Here is a 13,751-nt window from a genome sequence, read left to right on the forward strand (position 1 = left end):
CTTTGAATGAAATTACAAACTCAAATTACTAATTTGTTTACTAAGCTTAAAATCAATAGGTTTTGAATTCAGATAATGCCCTACTAGTTTGAGAATATTAATTAATTTTAAAACAGAACTTGACAGTGCATTTCAGGCCCTTCAGTCCATGATGTTGTGCTGACCTATGAACCAAATAATAACAGGTTGATAACAATCAAAATAACCATGAAGTTTATGGAAAGTGGCAAAAACTCCACCTGGTTCACCAATGCACGTTAGGAATTGAATCCTGCCATTGTTATTTTGTCTTCACAAAATCTTTTTAATTTAGACATACAGCGTGGTAACAGGCCCTTTCGGCCCTTGCGCCCATGCTGCCCATTTGACCTACAGCTCCAGTATGTTATGAACAGTCTATAATCTTGACACTTCATGCATATTACAGCCAGTAAAATAGTACAAAAGTGCAGTTACAGAATCAGTTGATACAAAGTAACATTATTTTACTATTGTGAAAAACAGAAATGCTGAAGGAACTCAGCAGGTCTCGCAGTACCTGTAGCAGGTAAAGATATACGACTGATGTTTTGGGCCTAATCCCTTCTTCATTCAGGAGTCTGATAACAGCAGTAAAAAAAAAACTACCTTGAAAATGGTGGTGCATGATCTCACATTCTGAATCTTCTTCCTGATGAGAGTGTGGCTGGGGTGGAATGAGTCTTTTAAAAGGTTTGCAGCTTTTCCAAGGTAGTGAAAAGTATAGATGGAGACGATGGAGGTGATGGGGTTTGTATGCTGGACTGAGTCATGTTCCCTCCAGTTTTTTGTGGTCTTGGGTCGAGCATTTCCTGTTCTACACAGTATTGCACTTTGGCAGGATACATTCAATGGTGCATTGTAGAAATTGTTAAAGGATGCAGGTGATATGCTAAATTTCCTCAAGCTTCTAACAAAATAAAGACACTGGTGTTCTTGCTTTGCCATTCTGTCACATGGTGGACCTGAACAGGTCACTGGAGGTGTTTATCCTGAGGAACTTAAAGCTGCCTATTATCTTCAGCTCAGCACCATTGATGTGAACAGGGAGTGAGCTTCTGAACATCGTGGTCTTGCTAATATAGAAGGCGAAATGGTTGTCTCAGTACCAAATCACAGATCTATATCTCCCCTCTATCTTTCGACTCGTCATTGTTAGAGGGTTCTGTCTACAACAGTAGTGTCATTCTTGAATTTTTAGATGGAGTTGGAGCTTTGTTTGGCTTCGTTGTCATTGATGTATAGGGACTATAGTAGGGGACTAAGTACACAGCGTTGTGGTTCTCTGGTGTTAAAAATGAACTTGGAGGTTCTGTCACCAATCCTCACAGACTGGGAATAGGATAGGAAATCGTGATCCAACTACACAGTAGTTGCAGAGGCTAAGGTCCTGGAATTTGGGGATGAGTTTGTTTGGTACGAATGTGATATCAATGAATATTTATCTGATGGAGGTGTTCCAGAGTAGGAATATAGAGCCAGGGGAATGGCATTTGCCATAGACTTGTGCAGTGGTAGGTGAATCAGAATGGTTTGGAGATAATGTGAACCATGACCAATCTCTCAAAGTAAAAAGTTCCAGAAAACATCATTGAAGTAATTATCAACTAGAATTCGACACAAAATCACTTGAAGATGATATCTAAAATCTTAGTCAAATATCTACCTTTTATGGAGTTCTGTAAAGGAAGAAAGGATTGCAGGCATTAAAAAGGCATGGGCAGGGCATGGCCATGTAACATTTTAAAATCAAGATATTTCTCAAATGCAGTGCCAAGAGCGATGGGTGAATAGGACTAATATAATTTGGGAGAAGGGTGCTGGATTATTTGATAACCCTAAATTTATGGTATGTGGTAGATTAATAGTGGTTCAGTAGGAGTTAACTTATTCACATAGTCAGAACACTGCACCATTCATTGAAAATAACAGGCCAAAATAATAAATAGCATCAAGAAAATTTAAATTCAGTCTGAAAGGAGATTTTCTTTCTCCGTGTTATGCGTTGAGAAATCAGTTTATGTCACGTAAATATTTTTCTTGGGTATAACATGTTGCTGCACAGGATATTCTAATTTGCTCATATTTCTATGAAGTCATTCAAGAAAAATTGCTACTTAACGATCTTCAAACTGTCTTAATAAAATCCTTTCAGTAACTACAGGAACATTCTGTTACTCGTTCCACCCAGTCCTTGCCTCTTGCATTACCCTAATCTACTTGTCATAATTGAGGTGGGCATAGAATCTCTGCTTTAGTCAGCATTTTCTGTGTAGTTCCAAATAGCAGATTTTTAAATTGCTTTTATAGTTCAAATTTATTTGCATAAAATTGTCTGTGAAATAGCACAATCAAGTGGCATTTTAGAATGTAACTTTATTTCCAGCTTGGAACGTATATATTTTATGTTTAAAATGAGTGGCCTAGCATATTTTACTGTGACAGTTGAAAGCTGTCACTTTAGAAAGTGATCACTTTGGAAAGTATTTTTGTTATATACTCAAATCCACGAAAAACTTCACTTTAAGTGATTGAAAGGGACTTTACGAAACTATAGAATGAATTACTCATTTTTTTACAATGATAAACATTTAGCAAATGACATATTCTCCAAAGCTAGTGATTTTTAAAATGTTCTCTTCAAACTCTTCCACTTAAATACAGAAAAAGGAGTTAAACAAGACATCTGAAGATCCTGCAGTCTGGTGCAGTGCACAAAAGAGCTGAAGAAATTCAGCTGGCCATGCAGCATCCATGGAGAGTAAAAGGCAGTGGATGATTCTATCCTGAGCCCTTCTTCAGGTATGCTGAAAATCAGGCAGATGTCCAAATAAGAAGAGGGTGGGTGGAGGGGAAGGGAGAGGACCACAGGCTAGCAGGTGATAGGTAGATATATGCTTGGATAAGGGCTAATTTTTTTTATCAGATGTATAATAGACAGGATTTAATTCAACAATTTCAAATAATGATTTTGAGCTACTCATTTAGTCCTTAAGACCCATCATTTGTTTCTTTGTTCCATCTCTGCCCATTGTCCCCATTTATATTTAAGTCATTTTCAATCCATTCTTTCACAAACCTCCCCTCTAATTCTTGCCTTCCATCCCCTAACATTTTCCAATTTAATGAAAGACGATCACCCTGTAAAGGTAAGTGTGATTCTCACTGCACACACATATTGCTTGTCCTGTTGAGTATTTTGTTAATATTTTCAGTTATTTTTTTCCATTTCCAGCATCCTCAAAAAGTTCACAACTTTGTTATTAATTTCTTTATTATTAAGATAATTAATTTCTTCTGACAGGTTGATGACTTTGCCAGTTTTGTGCACCCTTTGTGTAATTTACACTTGAAATTACTCAATCTTTTGTAGTGATTTTACTGATGTTGGGCAAATTGGGCAATATAACAGAAACTTTGTCCTCTGATACATTTGTGAATCTTGCAAAATGGTAATTTGTGAAATATTTCACATTCCTTGGTTTAGCTTTTGAGGCCAATCAATTTAGCCATAGGACATCACTGTAGGAGCTCCTTCGTACATGCTGCAGACCAAATAGCTTTAAACAGTTCAATTGCTTTTGCTGATGTTTGCACAGGACTCAGCCTTCAGACATTGAAGAATCCACATCTGCACACAGAAAGGCCTGTACAATATAATAGGTTGACAAGAGGTATCATTCACATCACGTTGCCAGGCAATGAACATGTCAAACAAGGAAGCACCTTTCTCTCTCTCATTTAGATTTATGAATGCTGTTGCCATTAAAACCTAATCATTGAAAAAAAATACTGAAACAATTAGTGAAGAGACATTAGCTCTGTTTTTCTTTTCATAGATGCTGTCTGTCCTGCTGAACATCTCTGTAACTTTTTCTGCTTTTATTTCATATGTTCAGCATCTGCCTTCTTTTTGATTTGTATTCCTACCATTAATACCCTGGACCAGAAGTTCAACATATGCACAAAATAAAATGACCATAAGAGCACGTCAGAGGTCCATTATCTCTAAAGTTCATGCTAGGAATTGAACACACTGATCTCCATTTACCTGACGAGAGCAATAGCTCAGAAAGAACTCCTTTAAATAGATCTGAATGCTAGTTCTGTATGAGTGGCTTGAACCATCAATGAGATGTCTAAGTTGAGATAAAATCTCTGAAAATATACATGTGTATTATAAGTCAGATATATGGAGCACTTGATGAGACAAACCACTGACTTCCTGCAATTTCCCATAAGCCCTTATTTTTAAATTTGACTGAAGTTTAATCATTGAGTTCTTGAAGTGTGGCCCAACCCAATCCTGTTTCTCACTAACTGTATCAAACAAATGTTAACTACTGCTATGAGGTTCCTTAATGTCTTTGAAGTACTAGACAACATACATTTGCATTTTGGGACCTACTGATTCTTTGCATAATATTTGGGATTGAACATTTTCAGTGCACAAACATGACTGTTACATCATTACCAAGTCTACCTCAGAAAGATCATTGCTAAATTTCTTGGCTGAGCTTATAATATTAGAAGTGAAGGCCCTGCAGTTATTTATACTTGCTGAATTTTGGGAAAGAAGGCATTTTCTCATTTTTGGCACTCGGTGGCAATACAACTGAACCTTGCTGAAGATTTTAAAAATTGATTGGTTTGAAATTGGCCCTTCAAAATTTCTTTTTATTAAACTGCAATGCAAAAGAGCAAGCAGCAGATGGTGCAATAAGTTTAGATTTCGATGGAAGAGAGTAAAGTTAATTTACACATTAGAAATTCATGCAGCAACTGTCGTGTTTGCGTTAAATGAGACATTGCAACAGGGTGAGGGAGGATTCAAATTAGAAATGTACTGCAATTGGAAGGGATTCCATTCTCTTATCCTACTTCTGCTATATATCCTCATACAGTATTTTATTTTAGTGTCCTGACAGAGGTTATACAATAGTCTGCCCTGCAATGTGAATTTGAGACTCCTCAACAAGTGAAAGGGTCGCTACATGGTAACATGCTGATAATAAGGGTCTTGAAATTTGTGCATAATTTACAGATTTGAGCCTAAATATCACAAATACCATACTGCCAGAAGCAATCTGATACCGCAAACCCTCAGCGTGCTTGAAGTTTGATTCTACTGCTGCCTGTGCTGCTATGAATAAGCTTCACTGTAGATTGTGGGGCAAGTGTCAGGATTTGTAGTGGTCTGCACCATGAGGGACTGATCATTGCTACTAGCTACATGGCAAGTAGCTACACCCTCCATCACGCTGATCAAACACTGACGTCTGGAAAAACCAGGGGAGGCAGCATTTGTGTCATCAACAATTCATTGTGGTGCACAGATGGTATGGTCATGTCCCAGTCCTGCTCCACTGACCCGGAACATCTGGTGATCAAGTATCGTCCATTTTACCTGCCGAGGGAGTTCACTGCCATCATCCTGGTTGCAGTGTACATTCTGCCCCAGGTTAATGTCAGGCTGGCACTGGAGGGACTGAGCACTGTGATGAACAGCCATGAGACAGCACATCCGGATGCCTTCCCAATCATTGTGGGGGACTTCAATCAGGCCAACCTGAAGAAGTCTCAGACAAACTACCACCAACACGTCACATGCGAGATCAGGGGAACCAACACACTCAACCACTGCTACACCACCAGGAGGAACACATACCGAGACGTACCACAATCACACTTCGGCAGTCTGATCACCTGGCCGTACTTCTACTCCTGGTGTACAAGCAGAGACTGAAGACCATGGCACCAGTGGTGAAGACGGCAAAGGTATAGTTGAGGGAGGCAGAGGTGCATCTGTAGGACTGGAACATATTCAAGAACGCATCCATAGACTTGAATGAAATGCAACAGGTGTCACCGACATCATCAAGACCTGCGTGGATGAGTGTGTGCCCACATGCACATGCAGGGTGTTCCCCAATCAGAAGCCTTGGATGAATCAAAGAATCTGCAACTTGGTGAGGGCGAGAACTAGGGTGTTTAAGGTCAGGGATTGAGATCTCTACAAGACTCTAGGTATGGCCTGCGGAAGGCCATCTCTGAAGCAAAGTGGCGATTCTGGAGGAAGCTGGAGACAGAGACAGATACACACCAGCTATGACAGGGAGTGCAGGACATTACAGCCAACAAAGCGAAGGCGACCATTACATATGGCTGAGATGCTTCACTACCTGATGAGCTGAACACCTTCTATGCCCACTTTAAGAAGAAGAACCAAACAATGCCTACTAGAGTTCCTGAAAAGGCTAAGGAACCTGTGATATCTGTCTCTGAGGGCATTGTCAGAACATCATTCAAAAGGGTGGACCCTGACAAGGTGTCAGGCCCTGACAGCGTACCTGGCAGGATACTGAAAATCTGCATCAACCAACTAAACGGAGTGTTCACGGACATTTTCAACATCTCATTGTGGCAGTTGGAGATTCCCATCAACTTCAAAAAGGCATCAATCTTCCCAAGAAGAGTAGTATGGGCTACTTCAAGAATCTCCACCCAGTAGCACTAACTTCTACTGCGATGAAATGCTTTGAGGTGCTGGTCACGGCCAGAATTAACATGTACCTAAGTCAAGATCTGGACCCACTGCAATTTACTTGTCGTCACAATGGCTCCACGGCAGACGCAATATTGTTGGCTCTCCACTCAGCTCTGGATCACCTCGAAAACAGCAATTCATACATACGGTTGCTCTTCATAGACAGCTTGGCCTTCTATACCATTATTTCCTCAGTACTAGTCAAGAAGTTACAAACTCTATGCCTCTGTACCCCACTCTGCAGCTGGATCCTTGACTTTCTTATTGGAAGACCACAGTCAATACAAATTGGAAACAATGTCTCCTCCTCACTGATCATCAACAGTACACCCCAAGCATGCATGCTCTACTCACCCCAAGCATGCATGCTCTACTCACCCCAAGTATGCATGCTCTACTCATTATACATTCATGATTGTGTGGCCACATACAATTCCAATGGCATCTACAAGTTTGCCGATGACACCACAGTTATTGACAGAATCACAAATGCAATGAGGAAGTGGACAGGAGGGAGATAGATCAGCTAGTCGAGTGGTGTAACAACAACAACCTTGCACTCAATGTCAGCAAAACCAAAGAGATGATTATGGACTTCAGGAGGAAGTCAGGAAAACACGACCCAGTCCTCATCGAGGGCTCAGTAGCAGAGAGGGTCAAGAACTTGAAATTCTTTCCACTTGAGAAAATTACATAATTTAAGAGATAAATATCATACATTTTGAGAAATATTGAGCCCATATTTACAAACTGTTGGTAGTAAAATTTAAATGAATCTCAAACATACCCTTTCTCTTATAGGTCTCTACAAATATTTATATGTTTAAAAGTATCAGAAAGTGAAATACTCCTGTTGTGGCTTTCTTGTCCTTTTTTTTTCTTTTTTAATTTGTAGGGGGGTGGGGGGGATTTAAAGGAGGTTTTTCTTTCTTTTGTATTTCTTTACTTGCTTTTTTATTAAATACCATATGTATTTGGATTAAGTTTGAAATATTGTGATGTGTTTACAATGTGGTTTTGTATTAAATTACACACACACACACACACACACACACACACACACACACACACACACACACACACACACACACACACACACACACACACACACACACACACACACACACACACACACACACACACACACACAGCTTCAAATTCCCGGTGTCAACATCTTTGATGATCTGTCCTGGAGCCTCCACGTTGATGCAATCACAAAGAAGGCTTACCAGTAGCTATACTTTGTGAGGTGTCTGAGGAGATTCAGTGTGTCATTGAAGACTCTCATAAATCTCTACAGGTGTACCATGGAGAACATCCTGGCTGGTTGGATCGCTGCCTGATATGTAAGTGCCAACTCTCAGAAAAAGAATTAACTTCAGTGTTGTAACTCGGCCTGTGACATCACAGGCACCAGACTTCACTCCATCGAGGATATCTACATGAGGCTGAATCTTAAAAAAGCAGCTGGGAAATTGGGCCAGTAAATGGCTGATGGAATTTAATGCAGATAAGTGTGAGGTGTTACACTTTGGAAGAGCGAATCAGGATAGGGTGTACACAGTAAATGGTAGGCCATTGAGGAGTGTGGAAGAGCAAAAGATTTGGGAATACATATACATTGTTCCCTGAAGGTGGTGTTGCATGTGGACAGGGTTGCTTTTTAGCATCTTAGCCTTTATAAATCAAAGTATTGAGAATAGAAGCTGGGACGTTATGTTGAAGTTATTCAAGTCATTAGTGAGGCCACACTTAGAATATCGTGTTCAATTCTGGTCGCCCAGCAGCAGGAAAGATACCAATAAGATTGAAAGTATGCCGAGAAGATTTACTAAGATGTTGCTGGGTCTTCAGGAGTTGAGCTACTGGGAATGATTAAACAGGTTAGGACTATACACTTTGGAACGAAGAATAATGAGTGGAGACTTGATAGAGGTTTATAAAATTATGAGGGGTATGGACAGAGTAGATATGAATAGGATGTTTTTACTTCAATTGGGGGAGATAAATACAACATAGAGTTAGTCTGAAAGGGGAGAGGTATAATGGGAATATTAGGGGGAAAATTTTTCACTCAGTGAGTGGTATGAGTGTGGAATTAGCTTCCATCTGTGGTAGTGCAGATTCAATCTTGAGTTTTAAAAATAAATTCGATAAATACATGGTTAGGAGAGGTCTGGATGGTTATGGAATGAGATTAGGTCAGTGGAACTAGCTAGTTTTATTGGTTGGCACAGACTGGAAGGGTCGAATGGCCTGTTTCTCTGTGCTGTAACCTTTTATGGTTCTATATCAAATTCCACTCTTACTCCATTGAGCAAATACCAATTTTTTTAAAGTGTCATTTCAACAATCCTTTTAATGAATGATAGGACTTCTCCACCTTATTGGTCCTTTTGAAAACTAGTATTAATTTGAGTTTGAGCTTACATGGCCGAAGTCTGGAGAGCCCAGGTATAAGATGGGTTTTGCTTGTGCTGCATTAAAAGTGAGGCATCCGCCACCAGACATTATTCAAAAGCTGTGTCCAACAATTGAACTTGTGTTGTTGTCCTTCACTATCTTCCAAACCTTGCACAAAGCTTTGTGCAAAATTGGCACTGCACTTCCTCATCTATTTGATTATGCATTCAAACATTTGGCAGGCCCACCAATCCAGTATTTTATTCTGCACTCTCCATTTTGTTCTGAATTCACCATACTTCAAGCTAAAGTCGATAACAAAGAATGTGATAATGTCATTCTTAGAAAATGTCAAAGGAGTTTGAGGAAATTAACATGGATTCATGAGAGAAAAGTAGTATTTGATAAACCCAGTAGAGTTTTCTCAAGATGTAACCATAGTCAAGGAGGAATGAGTGGATATGACACATTTGGATTTTCAGAAGGCCTTTATTAAAAGTCCCACATAAAATTGGTTCTGTGCAAAATACTGGGTAGGATAGCAAATGGATTTTTTTTTTTTGGCTTGCCAGGTGTGGTGTACCATATGGACTGGTGTTGAGCCAATGTTATTCACAATATTTGCCAATAATTTAGATCAGGAAACTGAAAGTAGTATTTCTAAATTTTTCAATGACGTGCTCAGGGCATTTAAAGAGATGCAGTGAACTCCAGATAGTTGAATGAGTGGACAAATACTCAGCAGATATAATAAAATGTGGATCAATGCAATGTTATCCACTTTGATAGGAAAAGCAGCAGGGCAAAATGCTATTTAAATTGTGATATATTTAGGACATACCAAGGAACTTGGGTGTCCTTGTGCTTCAGTCACATTAAGCAAACATGGAGTTAAGAAGGCAAATGGTTTGTTGGCCATCACTGCAAGAGGTATTAAGTATTAGTGCACACTGCTGAGAAGCTAAGACAATCAATAGAATATTTATAGTAGGCTGCATACTGGAAACCTTTCAAGTAACCAAGGACACAGATTTGATGCACTGGCTGCACTGTGTTGAACAGATAAGGGTTAATTGTGCATAGAGATCCCAGTCCTGTTTAAGGGTACAATTTAATTTAGTTTCCTTTTGTGCTCTTCAGATCCTTCCAGTTATTCAGTTAAGATGTTGATTGTTATTGTAACACAACTGTTCAAAGTAATTGCTTAAAATGTCTCAGATGATTTTGCTCAGGGACTGCATGGACATTTCCATATTCAATTAAAAGCAATATACCAGACATTGCAGTGGGATTCATCTGCAGTGCTCACATAGGTTCATTATAATCTATACATGTTTATACTTTAACAAGCACAAGGAAATGGCTTACAGAATGAATTATTTGGATTATAACTGATAAAACTGAGGAAATGTCATAATTGCCAAACCTAATAATAAATTGTGTTAGAATGCTAAGAGGAATTATTAGAATGTTCTCATATATTAGGACAGAGAACAATAAAGCACAGGAACAGATCATTCATCCCACATGTATGCACCAAAAATGATAATCAAATTTGATTAAAACTCTGTTGCTTTTACATGATACATGTCCCTCTATTCCTGCATTGTATAACTTTCCACCAAATAACAAGGTATCTGGAGTGACTTCATCCAGTTGGATTACATTATATTCGATCTCTGATTGAAAAGTTATCCATTAGTGCTGTAAGGACCAACATACTTCCTGCAGAATAAGGGTAATTTTATTCTTGGGGTTAGTCATAAAAAAAACTTTCTGAGACTTGGCTTGTTGGAAAATTTCCAGAATTTATTTAGTAAAAAACTGTCAACTTTTTTGTAGGCAAAATAGCATCTGATTTGCACCTGCTGAATTCCTACAAACAGATCAAATAAACTACCAAATTACTTGCTTTTCCATAGCATTACAGTTATCATGGTGTGTTCAAAGTTGTCTTTAGGAGCACAGAGAAGAGTCAAGAATTTTACCAGTGCAAAGACAAGTAGACCTCCTCTGCCCCCGCTGACTCTCACTTTCTCTACAACCTCATTTGTATCCGGCTGTTACCTAATGGATATGATGAGGCATCTCTGACTATGGGGAGCTGAAACACATTTCTTGGTCTATCCCAGGGGCCTCTGCATCTGGTACAAATCCCAAAATTTGTAGTCTAGCCAAAAAGACAGCAAGTAGAATTCACCACATGCAGAGCTAAGCTTACAAATTCAATGCAAATCAAGTGATGGCTCCATTGAAGGAAAGAATGAGATGATTGTTTTTTTGTTGGAAATATTATTCTGTGCATGAAGGAGGCAAGTAGAGCAAAATTACAAGAGCATTATGAAAACTCATGAAGAAAATTGGTTCACGTCACTTCAGCTTGATGTTGACAGGAGAGCATGTCATCAAACTTTTCAAACTTCAATTTAGTCATTTTAATGCCAGCAAAAAGTTGTCTGGTTGATTGGATTATTGCTAGGAATAACAAATTAACAAATTAGTATGAAAAAAGCAACTTTGGAGCATTTCTTAGAATTGATTGATAGTATTTCACTGATGATTTATTCTTGCATATTACTGGAACAAAACATACTGTAAATTGAGCTTGAAATTTATAAATCGTTGTATATCCTCTTCATAGAGAATTTATCTTAAGGATATCTTCACTGAATTTGTAATGAAGGCAGGAAATGATAATATTGTCCTTTGTGGAAACTAGTTTAGTCCTCACAGAAAGTGGATATTTTGATTTATCACTTATGCATTGTGGGCATGTAGCCATGCTCTATTTGGATTCTGTTTCGAACCATCAATGGATCTCAAGAAACCTTGTGTTGGGCACTACCAGTTGCCCCAATAATCACCAGGACAAAGACTGAGGGGAATGATAGGCTTTATTGTACATAAGACTTGAGCTGGCCCAGATCCAAGCTAGGGAAGTGCAGAGAAGGGAGAAGTGGCTCAACCTTTATGGCCTAGGTCACGGGGAGGAATCCAGGGGAGTGTGTCATCAGGGGGTGGGCCAGCCCGAGCCTTTACCGGACAACGAGTACATATGATCCATGCCATTACATTCACCCCCTCTTTTAAAACAGACCCCTCCCTCTTTTGACACAAGAGAGAAGAGAATTTTTAAAAATCTAACTAGAGGTTTAGCCATGCCAGCCACATCCTCCTTCTGTTGGACCGCTGTGTCTGTGCTCTGCTGTTTGGGAGGGGAAGTGGTCCTGGGGAGGTCAGGGGAGGGAACAGTCTAGGTCGGGGTGATGATTGTGGGGTCCTGGGAGGAAGGGGGATTTGATGTCTCCCGGAGGACCGACTCCTGGAGAGGGGAGTCAGGTGGTTTGGCCTCTAGTATTGCACTTCCATGCAGGGTGGTCCGCTCTGTGGGATGGATGGTGGCAGGCACGGCAGTTTCGGGATCTCCAGCCCTCGCCAGGTCTTGGATAGGCACAGTTTCCTTGTGGCCAAACGTGTATTGAGGGTTGACATGTATGAGGTGACTCGCTTCCACCAGTGGATCCGTCTTATGGCCCATCAAATGTTTCCGTAGCAGGACCGGCCCTGGGGTTGCCAGCCAAGGAGGAATGGAGGCACCATTTGCCGATCTCCTAGGGAAAGCAAACAAGCATTCACACGGGGTGGTGTTAGTCGTGGTGCACAGGAGTGATAGGGTGGCGTGGAGCGCTTCAGGCAAAATGTCCTGCCAGTGGGACACCTAAGGGCCAGGAGCATCGCCTTCCAGATGGTGGTGTTCTCCCTTTCCACCTGGCCATTACACCTGGGGTTATAGTTGGTGGTCCTGCTGCTGGCTATGCCTCTGGCCAGGAAGTGCTGTAGCAGTTCCTCACTCATGAATGAGGACCCCCAGATCACTGTGGATGTACTCAGTGTACCCGAACAGCGTGAAGATACTACGCAACGCCTTGATTACTGTCGCCGAGGTCATATCCGGGCAGGGAATAGCAAAGGGGAACCTGGAGAACTCGTCCACCACCATCAGGAAGTAGGCATTCCTATTTGTAATGGGTAGGGGGCCCTTGAAATCAATACTGAGCCGTTCAAAATGGTGTGTAGTCTTAATGAGATGTGCCTTTTCTGGCCGGTAGAACTGCGGCTTACATTTAGTGCAGATCTGGCAGCGTCTGGTCATGGACCAGACGTCCTCAACGGAGTACAGAAGGTTCGAAGTCTTGATGAAGTGGTATAACCTTGTGACTCCTGGGTGGCACAGACTGTCAAGGAGGGTCCGGAGGCAGTCAAGATGCGTGCTGGCGCATTTCCCCTGGGATAGGGAGTCTGGGGGATCGTTGAGTTTACCTGGTCGGTACAAGATGTCGTAATTATAGGTGGAGAGCTTGATCCTCCACCTAAGAATCTTGTCAGACTTGATTTTACCCTTCTGTTTAGTATTAAACATGAAGGCCATGGCCCTCTGGTCTGTCAGCAGGGTAAACTGTTTACCGGCCAGGTAATGTCGCCAGTGGCGCACCGCCTCAATGATTGCTTGGCTTTCTTCTCGACCGAGGAGTGACATACCTCAGGACCATGCAGGGTGAGGGAGAAAAAAGCTACTGGCTTGCCTGCCTGGTTAAGAGTGGCGGCCAGTTTGAAATCGGAGGCATCACTCTCCACCTGAAAAGGGATGGACTCGTCCACGGCATGCATCGTAGCCTTTGCGATCTCTCTTCGGATCTGGTAGAATGCAGCTTGGGCTTCCGCCAATAACGGGAAAGTTGTGGACTTAATCAGGGGGTGGGTTTTATTAGCGTAATTGGGCACT

The sequence above is a fragment of the Narcine bancroftii genome, chromosome 5 (assembly GCF_036971445.1).
Source record: "Narcine bancroftii isolate sNarBan1 chromosome 5, sNarBan1.hap1, whole genome shotgun sequence".
Lineage (NCBI taxonomy): Eukaryota > Metazoa > Chordata > Chondrichthyes > Torpediniformes > Narcinidae > Narcine > Narcine bancroftii.